The following is a 23,820-nucleotide window of genomic DNA, read 5'->3' as shown; positions in this document are numbered from 1 at the left end:
CGTCTCAGGCCTTACGTTCCCCCGAACCTGGCCAGGCGGTGAAACGCCTTCAATCCATGGTCTCTAGTTTGGCGGGCGACCCGGTGGCTCTGGCCAGGGTGGAGGCGGAGCTGGATGGTCTGATGCATCGCCGCTCGACCCCGTCAACTTCTTCTGCTATGCTGGCTCCCCCTGTGGACGCTTCGTTTCCACCGTCATCATCCAGTGAAGAAGAGGGAGAGCCGCTGCCAGCCAGTGGCTACTTACCTGACGCGCCACAGGCTCGGTCCTCGGTGCCGCCTGTATCGCAGGTTGCCGTGCCGCGGGGTCGGGCTTCTGCCCGGGTGGGGGCGGGAAAGAGGGCACCCACACGGGGTCGTGTTGCGCGGGGTTTACCTGCGCAGCCCGCGGAAGTGGGCAGTCCGATCCCTGGTCATTCACAGGTTGTGTCTTTCCAGTCACTTCCAGTTGCTCCGCAGCGGGACGATGCATCGGAGTCGTCGCTCGAGGATAGCCTCCCTCTTCCTCCGAAGACGTCCTCAGGTGGTCATCGCCGCCATAAGAGGAGTTCGAGGAGGCGCGCCAAGAAGAGGCGTAGGGACACCTCGTCCTCCTCATCAGGTGCGTCATCCCAAAGTTCAAGTAGTGATGAGGAAGCGCCCCTTAAGTTATACTGGGGTTTTGGGGAAACCTCGGGGCTTCCAAAATGGGTTTGGGAGCGGAGGGCGAACTCCCATAGGGCCAGGTATGGGGCAGTACTTGACTGCCTTGACGGGGGCCTGGTGCCAGATGTAAAAGTCTCCACCAACTCGGCCAGGGACATTATTCCGGGGGCTCACCTGTCCGCCAAATTACGATCAAGGATATTGGACGGCCGCTACGTTGATATCTTTAGCCTAGCCCCCCCGTTGGAAGGTCAGGAGCCTCTGGATAAGGGCCTGCCTGCTCCAAAGAAGCGGTCAATCATAGCTAAGGCCGACAGGACCTTTGAGCGTTGGCTAGATAGCTTTCAGGTTTTTGCTGGAGTTGTGGCCGCGGCCTACCCCAGGAGATCATTGCATCTTTGGGTGTATCTATCCATTGTCCGTTCTGCCTTCACAATGGCCGGAGAAACTGCTGCGCTAGCTTACGACCAGAATTTTAGGCGTAGGGCGGCTAAGATCCCTACGGCCCGCTGGGATCGGAAGGACTTAGATGTCTGGACCACTTATGTGGCCCCCCGAATAGAGAAGAAGGCCCCTGACTCCCAGAAGTTCAAGGCTGCCCCTACCAGGTTGGGAAAAAAGTTTTTTTGCTGGGATTTTAATAAGGGTGCTTGCACACGGCAGTCTTGTAAATACGCACATGCGTGTGATAGGTGTTCAGGGAACCATTCCGGGTCCGCGTGCCAGTCTGGCCGCCGCCCCTTTCGGAAAGGGGGGGGCTCTCAACAGCCCCCAAAAACCGCAGCCCAAGCCCCTGCTGGAGGAGCAGGGAAGTAGCTTGACCTCCTCTTTAGCTTACACCCCGGTAAGGCTACAGCCGCTGCTTTCCTTGTTGGAGTTGTACCCCGATGCCAAGGCGGCGTCTTATTTGCGCGAAGGTTTTTCTTTAGGTTTTAGAATCCCGGTGGTCTCTACCCCGGTTGCCAGAAACCCAGCCAACCAGAAATCGATTAGGGATATGCCAGAGGTGGCACGAAGAAAAATTGGTAAGGAACTAGCTTTACGTCGCATGGCCGGTCCATTTGCGGTCCCTCCATTTCCCAATTTGCATATTTCACCTTTGGGCATAGTTCCCAAAAAAGCCCCGGGGGAATTTCGCCTAATACACAACCTCTCACATCCCAGAGGCACATCAGTAAATGATGTGATTCCCCCGGAGCTTTGTTCGGTGAGGTATGCTTCTTTGGATCACGCAATCAAGATGATCCGAAAATTTGGGCCAGGCGCCTTAATGGCAAAATGCGACATTGAATCAGCATTTCGGCTGCTTCCTATTCATCCCGATGATTTTTGGTTGCTGGGATTTCAGTTCGAAGGCAGTTTTTACTTCGATAAGGCTATGCCCATGGGTTGCTCAATTGCCTGTGCGGCCTTTGAGAGTTTTAGTTCGTTTTTGGAATGGGCTTTACGTGAAAAAACCGGTTTAAGCGGTGTCACGCATTATCTTGATGATTTTTTGGTCGCCTCTGCAGGCAATACAGGGGATTGTGTAGTTTTATTGCAAGCCTTCGCTTCCTTAACGGAAGAGCTGGGTGTCCCGTTAGCGGCTGAGAAGACCGAGGGTCCTTCTACCAAGCTGACTTACCTGGGTATCTTGTTAGATACCGTGGCTCAAACATCTAGCCTGCCGCCTGAAAAAATAACCAATTTAAGAATGGTCATTGAGGAGATGATTCCTTTAAAGAAGGTCTCCTTGCGGCAACTTCAGTCTTTGCTGGGCCACTTGAACTTTGCTTGCAGGGTGGTCGCTCCCGGGCGACCTTTCTGTTCACGCTTGGCCAGACTCACCTCGGGCTTGCAGGCCCCGCATCACAGGGTCCGCCTTCCTTCTCAGGTACGGGCTGACCTTGCTATTTGGCTGGAATTCTTGGAGGAATTCAACGGGGTGTCCTTGTGGCAGGACACTTTGAACCTCCACAACGACTTCCAAGTGCATTCGGATGCTGCGGGGTCCTTGGGGTTTGGCTTGTACTGGGATGGCAGGTGGTGCGCCGAGCGCTGGCCTCCTGCATGGCGGGGGCAGGCTATAACCAGGGACTTAACCTTTCTTGAGTTTTTCCCCATTGTAGTGGCAGTGCACTTGTGGGTCGAACAATTTAGGGATCACCGTGTTTGTTTCTGGACCGATAACCAGGCGGTGGTGAATGTACTGGCCAAGCAGTCTTCACGATCCCCTCGGGTATCTGCCCTTCTTCGGGCCTTCGTGTTGCATTGCTTGCGTTTTAACATTGTTTTTTCTGCCCGTTTTGTCCCAGGAATTTCTAACGAAATTGCTGATGCTCTGTCCCGTTTTCAGATGGAGCGTTTCAGGTCCCTGGTGCCAGTGGCTCGAGACCGTCCGGAAATTTTCCCGGATCATCTCTGGAACCTTGGCAGAACTTAGTCTTACAGGGAGTAGCTGCATCTGTTGCACCTTCTACCTTGAGGTCCTATAAAAAGGCCTGGGCGGACTTTTTGTTATTTAGTGGGCAGCCTTCTGGGGAGGTTACCACCCCCCATTCCACCTCTCAGGTGCTCCGGTATCTGGCACATCTATTTCAGATGCGTCGGGCAGCTAGGACCCTACACCTGCATTCAGCAGCAATTTCCTTTTTTAGTAAAGCATATTTTAATAAAGACCCGTGTAAGAAGTTTGTAGTGCGTAGGGCCCTGGAGGGATGGGGGCGACTCACTCCTTCCAGGCCCGTCTCCAGACGACCCATTACATTTGAATTGCTGGCGCAGATGCGGTCTAAGCTACGGAGCATCTGTTGGTCGAAATTTGAGGTTCGGCTATTTTCAGCAGCCTTTTCGTTAACCTTTTTTGGGGCCCTGAGGGTTGGCGAAGTGGTCCTCGAGCCCAAGCAGGACGGAGGTTCTAGGGGTTTGTTGATGCAGGATGTGAGTGTGTCTTCAAGGGACCTGCAGGTTCACGTCAGGAATTCAAAGATGGACCAACTAGGCAGGGGCGCTGTCATTACACTTCCTGCGACGGGCGAAGGTGGCCCTTGCCCGGTGAAGGACCTGAAGAAGTATTTAGCCCTGCGCCCTGGTGGCGAAGGGCCCCTGTTCATACACGAAAATGGCCGCCCGCTGGTGAGACACCAGTTTGCGGGAGTGTTGCGAAAAGCTGTGGAGGCTTGTGGCCTCCCGGCTTCTGAGTTTGCCCCTCACTCGTTTAGGATTGGGGCAGCGACAACTGCCGCTCACTGGGGTTTGTCAGTTAAGAGGATAAAGGACCTGGGTCGATGGCGTTCGGATGCATTCAGAACCTACGTGAGGAGATAATGTGTTGTTGTACTTACATATGTGTGTTTTACCCTAGGTCGGGCTGCTATCCGTATTTGGATAGTAGGGCACAGTATTGTGCACTGGGCTGCGGACAGAGCTCGCCAGTCCGGACTGGGTGACAGCCTGGGATTCCCGCGCCACGTTCAGGTGTCCTGGATTTCCAGAAGGGGGATGCGGTGGAGGGAATTGTTACCTCTCATGCGAAGGCGTGTCTTCCAATGTGGCCCTCCTTCAGCGATCGTGGTGCAGCTCGGGGAGAACGATATGGTTTCCTCTTCCTGCTACGAGTTGCGTGCTACCATATTACAGGACCTTGGGGAATTGTCGGCACGGGTGCCGTCAACTAAGCTAATTTGGTCACAGCTGTTGCAACGCCGCATCTGGCGTGGTAGTCCTTGCCCAGTCGCCACTGAACGTGTAAGGAAGCGGATTAATTCCGCAGCAAGCAGGCTGGTGGTGAATCTGGGTGGGGCTGTAATCCCTCACCCTCTGATTTCATTCAAGGCGATTGAGTTTTACAGGGATGATGGGGTTCATCTCTCGCCATTGGGGAATGATGTGTGGCTGGATGCTCTAGTGTCTAGGCTGAGGGTGTGGTTTAATTTGTGAGTGGTTGGCGGCGAGCGTAAGGGCTCGAATGGCGGTTAGGCATTGGTTAAAATTGGTTGGTGGAGGGGTATGGATTGGCTGTGCCTGCCCCTCCAATGCTGCTGAGACGGGTATTCCGTTAAAGGAATTCTGAAGCTTACCATCCCCCTCGTCCAAACCCTGACGGCAGGGTGCGGGCCGTGTAAGCTTCAAGGAACATGCGCGGAGCAGTGAGAGTCTGTGACGCAGCTCCATCTGACTCTGACCATGTTTCCTCCAGGACTGGCTAAGGAGTCAGTGCTGTCCCCCAAGGCGGGGGGGGGACAGGTAGTCATAACCAATGCCTAAGCAACCACTCTCAATCTGTATATAAATAAAGTTGTGGCCAAAATTATGCCAAAAAACCAAAACAAAAATTATGTGTGATGTCTGAGTTATTGGGGTAGGGGCTTTGTGGGACCTCAGCACGCAAAGCGTGTTCTCATAGAAGAGAGAGCACGTGTTGCGGATGGGGCCAAACAAAACCCCCAGTTAGTGACCATCCCATTGAGGGCAATGGGATGGAGCAGATTGGTTAAAGCTGTTGCTGGGGCAAAATTGATGTTGCCAATTTAGGGGTGGGTTTAGTCCCCTTATATAAGCAGGGTCCACAGCTTTCTCTTTCTCTTTTGCTGTGGACATCGGATCTCCTGCCCGCCCTCCCTTGTTTGGGCTTGCGCTTTGACCTTGCTTTGCCTGTCATGGGGTCGTTCGCCTTGGTGCGGGGGCCCAGTAGGAATTTTTCCAATTGGCTGATTAGTGCGTGCCTTTTGGGTTTTGCCTACTGCTTAGCAAATCGTCACAACTTGTAAGGTTGGCGGTTAGGCATTGGTTAAAATTGGTTGGTGGAGGGGTATGGATTGGCTGTGCCTGCCCCTCCAATGCTGCTGAGACGGGTATTCCGTTAAAGGAATTCTGAAGCTTACCATCCCCCTCGTCCAAACCCTGACGGCAGGGTGCGGGCCGTGTAAGCTTCAAGGAACATGCGCGGAGCAGTGAGAGTCTGTGACGCAGCTCCATCTGACTCTGACCATGTTTCCTCCGGGACTGGCTAAGGAGTCAGTGCTGTCCCCCAAGGCGGGGGGGGACAGGTAGTCATAACCAATGCCTAAGCAACCACTCTCAATCTGTATATAAATAAAGTTGTGGCCAAAATTATGCCAAAAAACCAAAACAAAAATTATGTGTGATGTCTGAGTTATTGGGGTAGGGGCTTTGTGGGACCTCAGCACACAATTTATTATTTATTGTGATGGTATATTTACTGATTGGGGGGGAAGGCACTTACTGGATTTTCAACCACGGGTGCAAAATTGGTGGCCATCTTAACTTGGGGGAGGGAATGACAACACTTGCTGCTGTGTCTCAGGCAGCAAAATTTCTCAGTCTTGGACCTATGGGGATTCTTATTCAAATTTGATTTCCAATGTGAAAATGCCATATGGACCTGCAACAAGATGGGCAGATGTGGTCCTGGTCTTCCACTATTCATAGCCTAGAGCAGGCATCTGGTTCCACAGATGTTTTGCTCTAGGCCAGGCATGGCCAAACCTGGCCCTCCAGCTGTTTTGGGACTACAATTCCCATCATCCCTGACCACTGGTCTTGTTAGCTAGGGATGGTGGGAGTTGTAGTCCCAAAACAGCTGGAGGGCCAAGTTTGGCCATGCCTGGCCTAGAGCAAAACATCTGTGGAACCAGATTCTTATTTATATTGTATAGATCTAATATCAGCTGAGGAAGCCCTTCGGGGTGAAACAAGGGGAAACCTTGTTCTGTCCAAGTTAGCAGTTTGTACCTGCACCAGCCAGCTTGTGCCAGCAGTCAACTAGGCCCAAAGCCTTTTCAGTGCTGGAACGCTCTGTCACAAGAGACTAGGGCCCTGTGGGACTTGACATCTTTCCGCAGGGCCTGCAAGACAGAACTGTTCCACCTGGCCTTTGGTTTGGACTCAGTGTGACCCTTACGTTTCCCTCCTCTTATGGTTTTGATTTATGGACTACTATTAAAATGAGGCTGCATTTTGAATTGTATTTTAACCTGTATTTTAATAAATTGGTTCCCATTATGTTTTATTGTAATTTTATTGGTGTTAGCCACCCTGAGCCCGACTCTGGCCAGAGAGGGTGGGGTATGTAATAAATAAATGAATAAATAAATAAATGAATAAACAAACAAACAAACAATAAGAAAATATAAGAAAAGAAGAAATGTATTAACACTGGAATTAGTCTCATAGGTTATAAACCGTACATATGAACTGTATATGTTGCACATACTGGGCTAGACCTTTACATTAAGAAATAACCAATAAAATATTACAGTTGCACTTTGTGTATTGTGATAACTACAACTTCCAGCAGCCCCACCACACATGGGTATTTGATGGGGATGATAGGAGCTGTAGTTCAGAAGCATTTAGAGGGCCAAAAGTTTCCCACACCTCGCCTAGAGTTACAGCCACATAGTGCTAGTATGTCGAGGACTGCTAATTTTCTCAGGTTTGAGGAATACCAGATCTTATCACTTGGGGGCATATTCAAGTAGTAAAGTTGTATTACTTTGCAATATTCAAATCAAAGTTGATTACCACGTTCAAACACCACAAGTCAATAAAGAAGAGGGCATTATTTCCTGTCTATTGGGAAATGTATACTAATAGGAGTGAGAGGAAGATGATTCTTCCATTTTGGGATTGTATGTGTGTGATCATGAAGCTTGTATTTCTCCCCTCCCCCCTTGAAATTTCTCTCTCAAGCTTGATTGTTTGTTTCCAATAGTTAACTTTGAATCTGGATGGGCACAAAAAAATGTGACTTTGCTTAATTTGTTTGATCGGCTTGTTTAACCACATCTAAATGTGCTTGAATTAGTTCAATTAAAACAGGCTAACTCAATGGAATAGGCAAAGCACGCCACACAAATTAAGGTTGCATCCAACTAATCAAATTTCTATTTTGTTTGAACAAGAGGACTGATAAATTTAGCAAAGTTTTTGAAAGACACATTTGCTGGAACCTTTTTTTTCTTTTTCTTTTTACAATAAGCTCTCTTCAGACTCATGTCCGTTCATTCAATGAATTTGTGAGGGGGAAGATGGATTGTGGTAGCTAGCCATTCCCTCCTGCCACACATCTGCTGTTAGTGTGGAGGAGACTACCTTGTGGAAATGGCCATGCCTTGGCCACTCTGTTGTGTAGAAAGCCTGGCTGAGCCTATTCCCCCTTAGACAAAATATGCCTACCCATCATGCATGTGCTCCCTTCACACTACTTGCGAACACATGTCTGAGGCTGTAAGCAATCTTGGTGGTGGCTGACACAATCCCACTCCTCCTTCACATGTTCACAAAATATGTTGCAGGTCCTTAAGAGGCGAGTACAAGGACAAGTTGTCTGAAGATCAGGCAATATGGTGCCTTCAGTTGTTGTTGGCCTACAAGTCCCATCATCCATAGCTACTGGCTCTGGAGGATGAGATTGATGGGAGCTGGAGACTTCTGGAAGGCGTCAAATTGGCTTCCCCTTCTGTTACTAGTGTGAAATAAAATACGAGCTTGTTAAAGCCTCAATGACACACTCGGCAATAGATATAGGACACAATATAGATTTTAACCTCTGGGGAAAAAATCTGGAAAAGTGATTTGAAGTTCACAGCATGTTATTCTTTGAAGGAGAACTACTTGAAAATGATTTACAGATGGTGTTTAACTCCAACTAGGCTTGCTCAGATGTATAAGACTGAATCAGATAAGTGCTGTAGATGCAAAGAGGTGGAGGGAACCTTCTTTCATATGTGGTGGACTTGTAAAAGAGTATTTGGAAATGATCCCTAATGAATTGGGGGAAAAAAATGTTTAAAAGCACTTTGCCAAAAAACCCAGAGCCCTTTCTGTTGGGGATAATTCAGACTAAAATTCCCAGGTGTCAAAAAAGGTTATTTATGTATGCCACTACTGTGGCCCATGTTTTGTTAGCCCAAAAATGGAAAATGAGCGAGGTCCCAAACAAAGAAGAATGTCAACTTAAGTTGACAGAATATGCACAGCTGGCAGACTTAACATAGAATAAGAGAACAAGAAGAGCATACATTTAGAGAAGATTGGAAAACATTTATTGAATATATGGGAAATAACTGTACAGCTGAAAACGCTGGCAGCAAAAAGATAAATTCAACAGTGTAAATAAGTTAGGATGGATGTAATAATGGAATGCTGAGTGGCATAGTTTCTGTAAAATATGCAGGGATTTATGATATGTAACATGAACTAGGGAAAGAGAAGAAGGGAAGTCATTGATATTTTAATGATGCAAAATAAGTACTTTAAATTGTAAAACAGAAAATTATACACACACACACACACACACACACACACACACACACACACACACACATTGCCTGCCCTTGACAGAGAATATTAAATGGGTGACACATGGGTATGACTTTAAATTAAATTTTGTAATTATGCCAATAAAAGCTGAATGAATGAAATTTCTGTAATTGTCAAATGTATTTAGAAATTTGATATGAATATTATTGATCTGTTAATATTGCAATGCCTTTTTATTTCTCATTTAGACATTTGTTTGAGTTTTTATCATATTTCTGTGGATGGGTGGGACAAATGCCTTGCGACTTTTAGGCTCTCTATGTTAAGATGATCAGGCTTGGTGGTGCTACCCCCTGCCCCTAGCAATACTTTACAGGTCCAGAGAGGATAGGCATCCTACAGCAGGCATAAGCAACCTCAGCCCTCCAGCTGTTTTGGGACTACAATCCCCATAATCCCTGACCATTAGTCCTGTTAGCTAGGGATCATGGGAGTTGTAGTCCCAACACATCTGGAGGGCCGAGGTTGCCTATGACTGTCATACAGTATATCAACATGGAGGAATAATAATAAATAGTAGTAGTAGTAGTAGTAGTAGTAATAATAATAATAATAATAATAATAATAATAATAATAATAATAATAATTTATTATTCAAATCCCGCCCATCTGGCTGGGTTTCCTCAGCCAATCTGGGCAGCTTTCAACAAAAGATTAAAATACAATAATTCATCAAATATTAAATACTTCCAGAAACAGGGTTGCCTTCAGGAAGGGGAGGAGAGAGACAGTGACAGGGAAGCAGAAGAGAAAAATGTGCGAGTGTCACTTTTCAATTTATGGAACATCTCACTGCATTTTTGCCTTTAATCCCAGAGAGGCTGAAATTACTCCTGATAGATCATTGGCCTGCTCTTTTAGATAATACATTGCAACCAGTTAGATAGATATTGACAAAGCTGAGGCAACATATCAAAATCTCATTTTTTGAAGAAAAAAAATGAAAGTGTTAGCCAGGTAAAGCCCTTCCCCACCCCTCACAGGGTTAAGAGAGTATACCACCATTCATAAAAATGTTGCAAGCATTGTTGACTGTAGTCAATAATGGAACCTTTTGTACTGCCAACCGGGTGCAATGAGTGAAGGGATCATAATAAATCAACCAGATCAACTTGAATGCTGATGGTTGGTGTTTGTCTGTTCCTTTTCTATTTAGTGCAATCTACAAAGGGTCTATCCACACTTACCTTTTGGCCCATTCTTCCCAGGCACAGGTCCACACTTTAGAGCTCAATCGGCACAAAAGTCAATTCAGGTTTTCCATGAATTGTTGTTTGCTCTGATTTAGCTTTAAAGAGCAAAACTCCACACGGAAATCTCTGGAGGAAAGAAAAAGTGTGCTTGGGAATGGAGCTATAAAGCACAGAGGAAAGGTAAGTGTGAATAAACTCTAAAGTCAATACAAATCCCTCACATTTCAGCTTCACATGACCCTCATGACTCATTATTTTGTCCCAATACGCCCATTTCCCACACAACTTGGTACCCATATTCCAGGTCTGTGACATCATTGGACAACTCTAAGGCATTGTTGTCATTTTTTTTCAAACTTGCACACCTCTTTGGAATATTAGCAAGGGTTCCTCAATGAAAAAGGACAGCAACAGAAAAACTTCCCTGGAAGACAGCTTGTCCAACAGTCCTCATCTTCCTCTGCAGCCTGTAGCGGCAGTGAAAGGACAATTTGTTTTCTAGGCCAGATATGATCCATGTTTGTGCAATACTCCTGTGCAGAGCTCTCGCATGTTGCAGCAGGAGTGGGGCTGCATGGCTGGCCTCAACCTCAGTGTCATAAAACCAGGCTAGTCCCATTCCTTGACATCCACACATTGAGTGGATACCTCTGAAAAGGTTCCACTGTGTGAGAGCAACTGCTCAAATAAGGTCCGTCTTACATATAGGCACTAGGGGTGCGGGGCATCCAGGTGCCGGGCTCTCAGGGACGCCAGGCAAAGAGTCCAGGGTCCGAGAGTTGAGTCTGGGGAAGAGCCCACCTGTCGGTCAGAGCGCTGTAGCAAGTTCGGGGGTGACTGAGCCAGCAAGACGCTGAGGCGGGCAGCCAGCTCCGCCCTCCTGTGTGCCTGGGACTGGGCAACCTGGGGAGGGCAGATCTTTGCACCCCGGTGCAGCATATGCTTAAGACGGCCCTGGCTCAAATGTACACGTTCCATGTAACTGGGATGTTCACAGACCTGTATGTTTCCTTCATGTGCTCAACATATTGATATCTGGGGTGGGGGGAAGCCTGGTGAAACAGAATCAGGAGCAAATCCAGCCTTGTTTCAACATGAGAGTGCCAGTCATTTAGGTAGCATGGGTAAGGTTTGCCTTTTTATGCATGATGATGGCTATGCTCAATAATCTCTCTCAGCATCCTCTGTGAACCGTGTCTGTGCACTAGACTGTACTCCAGGATCTTCTACAATGATAGTAGCCTACCGGGCAGATGCACAGCATTTCCACTGCGGCTAAATCCATGTCAAAAGGTTATCCGGAAGGCTGAAAGTCTGAAAAGCATTTCTCTAGGAAATTATCTTGGGCCAAATATATAAAGAAGGTAAGCTTGCAGCTACACATGACTAAATGCAGCAGCTAGATTTATTCCGAGCAATCAGGAAGACAAGCTATATTTAGGAGAAACTCTTTTTTTTTTGGTATGGCCTTTTCTGATCCAAGGATTAAAAAAAGAGAGAAAAAGCTTGACCTGGCTGTGAAAATATTGTAACCTATCAGGCCAGAAAAGATTTAGGGAGTATGACTGATGTGCTCAAAGTACCAGCCCCAGAATTCAGATATATTTTTGAAGTCGATTGGCTACAGGATTAAGGCTCCATGCTTAGTTTAACTAAAGAGCTTCTGAGTCAATTCACCTTTCTTTAAACAGTGTGCTCAAGGGCAAAGTCACGTAGAAAGGCAAACAGAGGTTGGCCTCCAGTTTAACACTTGAACAGTTCATCCTGTCAGGCAGTCTATAGACTGAATTTCTAATCTTATGTGCATTTTCAACGTTTATTTTGATAGTGTCACACTTCATTTTGATGACATGGAAAAAGTCTCTACAGCAGGACTTTTCCAATAATTTCTTTTTCTCTTTTCTTTTTTACACAGGGTTAAAACTGCAGCATCTCACCACCATTTTCAACAACCAGTACTCTATCCCTATATCTGTACAATAGAAATACACAGTAGCGGGGTGGGGGTGGGGATAGTTCTTTCAGAACATTCACACACAGCATACGAAAAAACAAAACAAAACCCTAGATCCACCAGTTTGAGCAATTTAGGATGTGGTGGATCTCCAGATTCCTAGATGAGCCCATCACATTGGTGTAAGTCATCAACCCTGGCTTAGCTGGAAATTCACCAGTGTAACTCTCTCATGGGATGTATGGAGTGTTAGGGGAGTGGTAGTACCTCTGGTGAGGGGACACATTGTGCTCCTTCTGGGGTAGTTTGTCCACCTTTGGTCCCCACTGAGTACTTAAGTCTCCTAGAAGCTATCAGCATGTGACAGCAGCCACACCCTGAGAAATGGTTTCACCTGGCCATCTGAACCAGGTTAGAGTGGTTATGGGTCTCAAACCCTCAGTGATTTATGGACTTCCCCTCCATGCGAAGACAGAATCTGGCAGATTGAGTGGATGAGACAAATAGTACATTCAATGGTCAAGAAGGTGGTTTGTGCATGTTCTGTAGAGAGAAATGAAGGGCAGATGGGGCTCATCAACATGGGATGGTAACACATCTAGGGGAAGAAAAATTATGATCCTAAAGCTTAGTTGCTTTGCAGGATATCTTCAGGAGAAGAAAAGGGTAAGGCGTAAACCAGGCTTCCTCAACCTCGTCCCTCCAGATGTTTTTGGCCTACAACTCCCATGATCCCTAGCTAGCAGGACCAGTGGTCAGGGATTATGGGAACTGTAGTCTCAAAACATCTGGAGGGCCGAGGTTGAGGAAGCCCGGCGTAAACCCTAAACAAATCCATAGTGGCCTCCGTAAGATTGTTGGATGGTACCTTGCATACCTCCTTCTGGCAACTCCTGCTGGTGCCAAACATACTGCTCTGCTCTAATCTGACCACATCAGTGAGGCCAAGAGTGGGGTCCTCTCATCTGGGCAACCCAGAACCGCCATGCACACTACCCAGGTTGGCACCCTGGAGAGGTCACTTTGGCGCTGCAAACACAACAAAAACAACACAGGAGGCAGCTGTTATGAGTTATAAGCTCATAACTGATCTGTTGTCCTTTACACCAACTTAACTTTAGCTGTTGTAAATGTACTCTGGCTTTCCATGCTTAAGATTGATCCCTAAAACAGTCGTAAGGCATTTTAAAATTCACAAAATGTTATGAATAAAATATTTATCACATGTTATAATTCTGTCTCAGGCTTCATAGAATCATTAGAATTGTAGCGTTGGAAGTAACCACAAGAGTTATCTAGTCCAGCTCTCTGCAATGCAGGTTATGGGGCTCAAACATCTCATGCTCTACTAGAACACCACTATATTCAATGTTTACACTTGTGGGGAAAAGAATTTCCTTACCAGCCAAAGTGAGCGTGGAATTTAACTCATCCCTAGATGAATTCACCAATGCTCATAAAATGTACTCATTGCCACTGAGGCTACTTGAGCCTCTAATGACAAAGATCCTGGAGTATCCCAAACTTTCTTAGCATCTACACTGTGCCAACCAACCAACCAACCAACCAGAAGAAGCAATTCAAAAGGTTCAAGTAGCATGAAAATTGTTAGGGTGCAAAATTTCAACACCCAGTGTTGCCTCAATAAAGCTGCACACATCCATTGCTGGACTCTGTTGAACCAGGGAAACAGAATGACTCTTATCTGTGGCTGTGATCTCCTGGGTGACATGTGCTCTGATAGGCAGTTGAATGTGCATGCATACTCTGTTTCCCTCCCTTCCCCCTCCGCATGGCCCTGGCAACCCACGCTGTGCCACTGAGTGACATTTTGGGGTTCTTTTAGAAATGCATGGCAGACTGCTAGGTCAAGAATACCAGGGCTGCTGGCTCAACACACTAAATCCAACCAAAATGCAGTCTAGCTGACCCAGAACATATTTGGGTCATTGCCACTCATCAGAATGAGCTGACAAAAATCACCAAGCTGAGCATAAACACTACCAGGAGAGTTTGCATATCAGACTTCAGTCTGGATGGTTTTGATCTAATTGCAACCTGTTTGAAAATACCCTTCAGTTCTTCATTGCAAACATTAGGAGGACAAATTGCATTGCATCAGTCAGCACAAAAACGAGATAGCCTGATTTTTCATTGAACAAAAGATGATCCCTGAAAGTCTGTTTTACAGCCAAAGAGAGATCACAAGGGGAAGAAAATACACACTTTACAAATTCTTGACTGGAGAAAGAGCATACTCCAGGCAATTAGTCCCCACTCTTCATTAAGATTCCATATGTCTCCAATTATACAAGTGTCATTAAACACAGAGCTAGTGTAGCTACATACACAAACCTCTGTGGAACAGATCAGCAAATTATAGCTTTTGCTCAGAAAGAGCAAGTGCTAGTCTAAGAAGAAAGCATTCAGTGCACTGACAGATGAACAAATGCATCACACAGGGTTAAAATCAAGGACACATCTGTATCCCCCCTCCTTGCAGAGCTTGAGTCAATGTGTTCATCTGTGCAATACAAGTAACACTGGCCATGAACGGAGTCGATGACTAAGAAAAGGTTTTGAAAAGACTACAACTGCAACAATTACATAGGTCATCCTTATTGAGAAAGTGCTTTCAGATTAGAATGTTACTCTCTGAAAAGGCTGAGAAGGTTTGGTTTACATGTTATAGATGTCACACAAAGACGCCAAAAAAAAAATCATAAGAGTAGCTTTCCTAGATTCATGGTCAAGGTCAAGTCATTTTGTTGCCAACAGCGGTCAGCAAGATGTCTCGGAAAAGCTTACAAGCAGGATGTGATAGTGATGACCATCTCCTGTTTGTCCTTGCTCCTGGGACTCAGCTACATTTTCAAAGTTGATCTGTCACAGGATTATGAAAATTCCACCCACATTTAGATCAGCTATAGAGTTTCAGGGTCAATATGTCTTTACATAGTTTCCTAGTTCTGCTGGATCTCTCAGCGGCGTTTGATAGCATCAACCATAACATCCTTCTGGACTGTCTTGAGGGGCTGGGAGCTGGGGGTACTGTCATACGGTGGTTCCGCTCCTTCCTCCTGGGCCGTGTTCAGAAAGTGGTGGTGGGGAATGAGTGTTCAGACCCCTGGGCTCTCACTTGTAGGGTGCCTCAGGGTTCTGTCCTCTCCCCCATGCTTTTCAACATCTACATGCAGCCGCTGGGAGAGATCATCAGGGGGTTTGGGCTGGGTGTTCATCAGTATGCGAATGATACCCAGCTCTACCTCTCTTTCAAATCAGAACCAGTGAAGGCGGTGACGGTCCTGTGTGAGTGTCTGGAGGCAGTTGGAGGATGGATGGCGGCAAACAGATTGAGATTGAATCCTGACAAGACAGAAGTACTGTTTCTGGGGGACAGGAGGCGGGCAGGTGTGGAGGATTCCCTGGTCCTGAATGGGGTAACTGTGCCCTTGAAGGACCAAGTGCGCAGCCTGGGAGTCATTTTGGACTCACAGCTGTCCATGGAGGCGCAGGTTAATTCTCTGTCCAGGGCAGCTGTCTACCAGCTCCACCTGGTACGCAGGCTAAGACCCTACCTGCCCGTGGACTGCCTCGCCAGAGTGGTGCATGCTCTGGTTATCTCCCGCTTGGACTACTGCAATGCGCTCTACGCCTTTGAAGGTGACCCGGAAACTACAACTAATCCAGAATGCAGCAGCCAGACTGGTGACTGGGAGCGGCCGCCGAGACCATATAACACCAGTCTTGAAAGACCTACATTGGCTCCCAGTACGTTTCCGAGCACAATTCAAAGTGTTGGTGCCGACCTTTAAAGCCCTAAACAGCCTCGGTCCAGTATACCTGAAGGAGCGTCTCCACCTCCATCGTTCTACCCGGACACTGAGGTCCAACACCGAGGGCCTTCTGGCGGTTCCCTCACTGCGAGAAGCCAAGTTACAGGGAACCAGGCAGAGGGCCTTCTTGTTAGTGGCGCCCTCCCTATGGAACGCCCTCCCACCAGATGTCAAAGAGAACAACAACTACCAGACTTTTAGAAGACATCTGAAGGCAGCCCTGTTTAGGGAAGCTTTTAATGTTTGATGTATCACAGTATTTTAATATTCTTTTGGAAGCCGCCCAGAGTGGCTGGGGAAACCCAGCCAGATGGGCGGGGTATAAATATAATAATAATAATAATAATAATAATAATAATAATAATAATAATAATAATATTATTATTATTATTATTATTATTATTATTATTATTATTATTATTATTATTATTACTACTACTACTACTCAAACTGTATGCCCAAGGCAGCATCAGGGAAAAGAGAAACACAGGTTGCCTTCCAGATTTAATACCTTGTCCTGGGACAAAGCCCATGGATAAGCCTTTTGCACACCATTTTTGAACATGGTGATTTGCCTGAGCATACAAAGGTTTAAAATATAGCAAATATAGCAACAGTGGTGAACCTTTGGCCCTCCAGATGTGGCTGAACTAGAACTTCCATTGGCCCTAGCAGGTATGGCCAATTGACAGTGATGACAAGAGTTGCAGTTCAGCAACATCTGGAGAGCCAAAGGTTCCCTACACCTGAAATATGGAAAGCGTGTGCATGCAAGCCCTTGTTCCCAATGTCCTCAAGAGCTTAAGGTCCTCTCTAGACCTTGTCAGCCTTCCCAATCTTGGGGAGCTTTTAAATTCTGTTCAACCAAATATGCTTAAACATCCTCTTTGCCCATGGGATGTTAAAGGAAGGTTATCTCTGTGTGTGTATCCCTGGTATGCTCTACCTTTTAAATTCAGGTGTATGTCTGAACATGAATTCTGTTTCCATGGCTATTGGTTTATTATCTAGAACATCTCTCCTACCTAATCTCCAAAGAGCTCAAGGCAGCTAACAACAAAGATTAAACCGTAAACCGACAATTAAAGACATCCCTTGCAATTGAGTTGAACAATGCAACCCCCCCCCCACCTGCCCCAGCTGTGCCCGGGGGATCCCCTCCATCAAGGAGTTCCTCAATATGCCAGCCCAAATGATGGGTATAAGTAGACATTGGAAACACCTCAAATGGAAAAGCCTACTGCACACCTGTTACACCTGTGTTAAAGGAAGTAGTATACTGACTGCCAATCTACTACTAATACAAGTTTAAGTTCTTGTTACTAGCTTAACCTTTAAAGCCCTATGTGATTTAATACCAGTTCATCTCTAAGAATGGCTTCTCCTATATAGAGCTGCCTATTCACTAAGATCTTAGGAGGGGGTCCTATTAGTTATGCCATGATGTGCATAGGCTCACATCGTAGCAACTTACAGGAGTGTCTTCTCCACTTCAGTCTGTGGAGTGATCACTGCATCAAGGTTTTACAATCACCTAGTCTGTTCAGTTCATAATAATAATAATAATAATAATAATAATAATAATAATAATAATAATAATAATAATAATAATTTATTTATACCCTGCCCTCGCCGGCCAGGGCCAGGCTCAGGGTGGCTAACACCAAATATAAATTACAATAATACATAATAGAAAAAAACAAATAAAATAAAATACAGCTTAAAATACAGCTTAAAATGCAGCCTCATTTTAGTGTAGCCCATAAATCAAGACCATAAAGGGAGGAAACATCAGATATTCACCCAAGCCAGCTATCCATGCTGGTCCTACATGGGCCAGCAAAAAAGGCAAGAAAAAAATTTACATGCCAAATCCCATACAAGGGGTCAGAGTGAGTCTAAGCCAAAGGCCAGGCGGAACAGCTCCGTCTTGCAGGCCCTGTGGAAAGATGTCAAATCCCACAGGGTCCTGGTCTCTTGTGACAGAGAGTTCCACCAAGTCTTGACAGCTGTTGAAAAATATCTGTTTACTCATGCTTTCTTCGGCCCGTGACACCAGTTGAACAATTCCCTGCTAGAGTAATTGTGATACACTCTTTTAATAGGATTGTTTTGATTGCATATTGAATTGGGTTCAAATTATTTTGTATTGAATTGTCCTATGCTATACTGCTTTGGTATTATTTTAATGAGAGGCAGTCTGTATTATATCTATTTATTTAAAATATTTACAATGTTGCTCAACGGAATGCGGAAACTAAACATTTCCTTTTCAATACTAATTAACACTTAATTAAGGTTGATTCACCAATCTGTACCTTCATTACTGGAATGATCATAACCCTGGTTGCTGATGTGTTAAACACAATACATCTCTTCAGGGCATACATAAGTTTATTTTTCAGTTTGTGTACTTTCAGGAAACTATCACACACACACAAACACCCAGCCATGCTGGGTCTTCAATATGGATTTACATTTCACATTCATAAGATACAGTGGTACCTCAGGTTAAGAACTTAATTTGTTCTGGAGGTCTGTTCTTAACCTGAAACTGTTCTTAACCTGAGGTACCACTTTAGCTAATGGGATCTCCCGCTGCTGCTGCCGTGCCACCGCTGCGCAATTTCTGTTCTCATCCTGAAGCAAAGTTCTTAACCCGAGGTACTATTTCTGGGTTAGCGGAGTCTGTAACCTGAAGGGCCAGTAACCCGAGGTACCACTGTAACCAGCTTATAACTTAAAGGCTAATTGATTAGATTTTATACTTGAGGTGCCATGCTTCTCTAAGTCAATCTTGACACATAAATGGGCACACATATCCCTGACACAGGTTAAACTGCTGCCGAGACAAGATATGGAGATTGCTTCTCTGTGCAGCTAGCATCATTTATTGCTGTTGGTGATTTCATTGGCATATGGATACACTCCCATTGTTAAACGTCTGACAGAAGAAACAAAACACAGTATTCTGGAGTACATAATTCAGGAAGTGGAGTTTCAGCCTGCTCTCTTGGCTTGAAGATCATGTTCAAAGCCTGTTTCCTTTTCTTGTTTCTCCTGAACACACAAGCTTCCCATCACTTCAGGCCTGAGGTTTTCTGCCCGTGCAGTGTGGGATTCTACTGTACTGTATTTTCCAGCAGCTGAAGTTCAGAGGGAAGTTTAGGAATTACTTACAGGACCCATGTAATGTGTCATCTTCATCATCATCTTCAGAAGCTACCAGCGTGGAGCTGGTCACAAGAGAAGATTGAGCCATTCTGTAGAGCAGGCATAGGCAAACTCGGCCCTCCAGATGTTTTGGAACTACAACACCCACCATACCTAACTAACAGGACGTGTGGTCAGGGATGATGGGAATTGTAGTCCCAAAACATCTGGAGGGCCGAGTTTGCCTATGCCTACTGTAGAGCTGTCCCGAGTGCACCCAATGAGGATGAGCAAATGGATGCAAGTGATACACATGACACTGACTACTAACTAGAGGCTTATCCACACTTAGCCCCTTTACTGAAGCTTCACAAACAGCAATGTGGGTCCCCCGCATATTGCCATTTGCTCCAATTCAGCTTTAAAGAATGAGTTTTCAGGGAGGAAGAAAAACGTATAGAAGCCCTAGCTGCAGACCTGTGCTCTGTCTTGGACAGTTGGAGCAATATTGTGGCCCTGCCCCTTCCTGCTTTCTTAAACTCCTTTTAAACACCTGACGGCTCCTCTCCAATGGCAGCTCCAGTTGCTCCCATTGCTTTAAGCCCCTTGTGGCATTTGCCCTCCTAGGTGGGTCATAAGGAAAAGGTTAAATGAGTAGGAAGTGAATGGCCAGTGGGAACCCAAGGGGAGGGGTTAGAGTTAGAGTTGGAGTGTTTTGGAAGTCAGCTGGGAGTTGGAGAAGGAAGAGGGAGGATAGGTCTGTGGGTTGGTCTAGTTTTGATGTCAGAGAGTGAGAGAAACTGTTAGGAGGAGTCAGTTAGACAGTTGGGATAATCAGTTAGAAGTTATTAGGAAGGTATAGGTCAGTAAAGAAACTAAGATTAAGAAACTGACAAGAAAAATTATCTGAAACCATACCCTTGTTAATGCTTATAAAATAAACTTGCTTATTTGATTTAATGTTAACAGCTGTCTGGACTCTGTGTGTACCCAAGAGAAACGGGTTGGTGGCAGCGGGGAAGCAATCGCAGTGTTGGCACAGGGATCAATAGACCGTCAAACATCCGGGAACCCTGTGTGATCGCCACACCCCTCCTTGAAAATGGAGACAGCGGAGGGCGGGAGCAACTGATGGGATTCCAAAGATACAACTCTTTCTGGGGGCGTCATAGGTTCTCCACCCCCCTGCAGCTCTTCTCCTGTCTCCTTTTCCCAAGTCTAGCTGCCCGGTCTCTTCCTCCTGACTCCTTGCATCCACCACCCCTGGCAACTGCTACACAGGTGCCACAAAACCCCACAAATCACTGTCTTCTTTCCCTGGGCTTCATGTGCATCCTTTGCCAACATGTCCCCCCTCTCCTTGGGCTCTTCCCTGACAAGAGCTGTCATGTAAATCAAGCCAAGATGTCTGGCTACTGTTCCAGAATCCACCTAAAATGCTCATGTGCCTTTAAAAAAAAATCACTTTCATTTCTTGTCACAGGGGGACTTAAAGCATGAACTGACAATTTCAAGGACATTCCCCTTTTTCTAATCAGCTGTAAGTATGGACTCAAAACACAATGGATGACTTATGTGCACTGCAGGTTAAATATATATGGCAGAAATCCAGACTTCTGTTTTTCTTTTAATAGACAGGTTCAACATTTGCCTTTCAAATGTATCAAAATGTCAGCCAAGTTTTGATTCGTCATGCAGCACCGGCTTATTTATTGCCCCCAAATGATAAATTAAAATTAAATTAATAGGCTAAGCTAAGGCTCAAGGTCTACTGACATCAGCCTAAGATATCTGGAGCTAAATCTTTGTCTTTTCCAAGACAAAGTTTCCCGAGTAGCCAATCTCATAGAGAATTTCAGTCAAAGTGAATTGTCCTTTTTTATAGCTTGTGGGGATTAAGTATCAGAAACACATTAGTGAAATGCAAATGGACCTGAAACCCAATAATGGACTGGTGAAGAAATGCCTGTGCAAAAGGAAGATATACGGCAAAATCAAATATATCAGCCTAATATATCAGCCAAGCAAATAGCTTTTAAAGGCAACTATACAATTTGCTTACAAACACTTCACTTTTCAACCTTTAGACAGTTGCAAAGTAATCTTTCTGTAAATCAGTCTTATTGCCACTACAAAATGTGGCATTCCACTCAAAATGTCTGTTAACAGTCTAGTCTCTGCATAATGTGCGGGCACAAACCACCCATTCTTAACCATTTCTATATTTGATGAGAGAAATACAGGCATATATTATTATTCACTTACTAAGCAACCTCATAACCAGCATTGCTTGGGAATTATCAAGAAACCCCAAAGACCAGTGCAGTTTTAAAATCAGTGACTAAATTCAGGGCAGTTTTGAAAGGTTCTGCCAGCTATGTGGATTCAAAATGGCGCCTCACTGTATCCCATAACAGACCAAAAAAACAAAACCCACCCCTGCCCTTTGATCTCAGGAATCATGGCACAAAATTTGGTTACAATATCATAAGAGATATCCAAATACTTAGCAAACGACTTTCCAAAATTGCATTTATATCCCACTCTTCTGTCAACTCCACTTTCTCTTCAGACCTACACTGTGATGTATGTGAGAATGAGTTGTGGTGACATGACAAAAAATGAACATAGAGAAGCTATGGTGGGACAAACACCAAGGCCCAACTCAGCTGGCTCCATCTTCCCCCTTAAGTCCTTAAAAAAATGGCCTGGTGCTATACAAAAAAAGGGAGGGCAGGTCAAGCAGCTACTACTGCCATCTTTAGTCCCAATGCTTCTAGGCCCCATAACTGATGTACACATTTGAGTCAGGACCCATAGACTCTGGGGAGGAGGTTTATTAAATAGGGATGTGTCATAGTCCTGTGCTGCCAACCATGGCAGAGCCCAGTAGAGGGAGAAGCCAGCCAACCAGCCAAGGCTCAGAGGGGTACTTGCCTGGAGGCAGAGTCCGTAGGCAAGGTCCAGTCCAGTCCTAAGATCAGGAGTATGTCAGTTCACGTTGTCAGATGATCTGGGGGTCAAGAAAGTCCAAGGTCGCAAGAAGCAACAAGGTCTGGCCAGGAAGGGCAAATGTTGTTTCCAGCAACTGACTGAGACTGGAAACCCTGCTGAAGAAAGCTGGAGCCAGCTGGTTCTCATCAAGAGCAAGAAGGCTAATCAGCAGCAGGTGGAGTCAGTTCTTCTGCTCCTTCAGGTGAAGTCAACTCCTGGCCCATGACAGGATGGTGGCAGCAGCAGTCTCACCCAGAATTTCCCTTTAGAGTGCTTGACTGAAGGAGGGTCTGTTACCTGCAGCCACTGCTTCCAGCACTACCACCTGTTCCCATTATTACCTGAGGTCTTGGTAAGCTTGTGGGGCATACTAAGGAGTGCTGTTCAGAGGGCGTCAAGCCCAATACTCCATCAAACCTGGTGAAGCAACCTGTTACCACCAATATGGATGGATGACAGAGTGGAGTGAATCTCAACCATTGCCAGTCCTGTCCACTCCTCGCCACGATTTTTAAGCGTTTGCTGCTTGCTCCATTTTAAAGCACATAATCACCCGTTCCCTGTTCTCCACTTGCATACGTCGGCTTTTAAATCCTATGCAAACCTCCAGAGCTGAATAGAAATTTACATTGCAGAAAGGGAAAGGAGAATCAGGCCATCGCGCTCCAGAGCTTATCTCCTCCTGCCAAGCCTTGCACTAAGGATCCCATAATTGCTCTGCTACTGCTTACACCAACACAACTTGCTTAAACAATATGCCCTAGATTGCTGTTAGCAAGGTCAGCTTTTCCAGGGAAATGGAGGAAGCTAGAAGAAGACTCAGCAGGTACCGGATAGAAGACTAGCTTATAGCAAACTTTGTTTTCAAAATGCACGCTATTAGGTTGCATGATAGTGTGCTCAGTTTCTAATTCAGAACCCTGTTGTGTATAATATATTTTATCAATAGTGGGAAGTAGCTGAGACATTATTCTAAGGTAGAATAAATATACCCAAAGTAGCCTAAACTAACAAAACTTGCCTCAGAATAAACAGAGAACTTTATAAATGCCACTCCTGCAGTTAGAATTAACCTCAGTGCTGCATTACTTGTTTCTAATGGGACAGGGTATGTCCACTATCTCTCATGGACAAGAAAAGAGTGGGGTAGACAAACCTAATTCTGGGGATAGCTCAGTAGGGATGGAAAAATTAATCAGTTTCACGTCCTCTCAGGTTCCCGTTTTTCTAGGCTGAAGTTCAATTCATATTTGTTTGTTTGTGTTTATCTCTAAAGAAAATTCATCAACAATTCCAAATGCAATTTTGCCTAATATACACATTTCATGTAAGTAATTCCCCCTAACGTTGTGTATTTTTGTATGCTTATTGCAGGAGGCTTCAGATCTTGTGAGGTCATCATAGCTCCTTAATCCCTGCATTCATTCCTCTGAAGTTTTGCAAGGAATGTACTTAGGGAATATCTAAGTTCATACAGATTGCCCACAAAACCACAGAGATGGAAGGGCATCTCCCCCCCCCATGCAAATCTTTAAAGGCTACACACACAAAAATTGTCATGTTCTTTCCCCTCAAAAGAATCGTGGGCATAGCCAGGGGGCAGGGGGGACAGCTGATCTCCCTAAATCAAGTAAATAAAATAGAATTGCGCAGACAGGCGGAGTCCCCAGATCCTGCACGGTCCCCCCGTCATGTGGAATAATGACTCAAGACAACGTGCT

General features: G+C 45.6%; 1 long non-coding RNA gene across 1 annotated transcript; it reads left to right on the top strand.

Moving 5' to 3' along the window:
- The first annotated feature begins 10,240 nt into the window (after nucleotides 1-10,240).
- LOC308592606 lies at nucleotides 10,241-12,168 on the top strand. Its single transcript, XR_014010578.1, has 3 exons — nucleotides 10,241-10,342; nucleotides 11,341-11,526; nucleotides 12,078-12,168. It is a non-coding gene; the product is annotated as an uncharacterized lncRNA (long non-coding RNA).
- Nucleotides 12,169-23,820: the final 11,652 nt, after the last annotated feature.

Source organism: Podarcis bocagei (genome assembly GCF_964188305.1).
Source record: "Podarcis bocagei genome assembly, chromosome: 8".
In the NCBI taxonomy this organism is placed as follows: Eukaryota; Metazoa; Chordata; class Lepidosauria; order Squamata; family Lacertidae; genus Podarcis; species Podarcis bocagei.
Note: the sequence above shows the minus strand (reverse complement) of the source record. Positions and strands in the feature narration are given on the sequence as shown.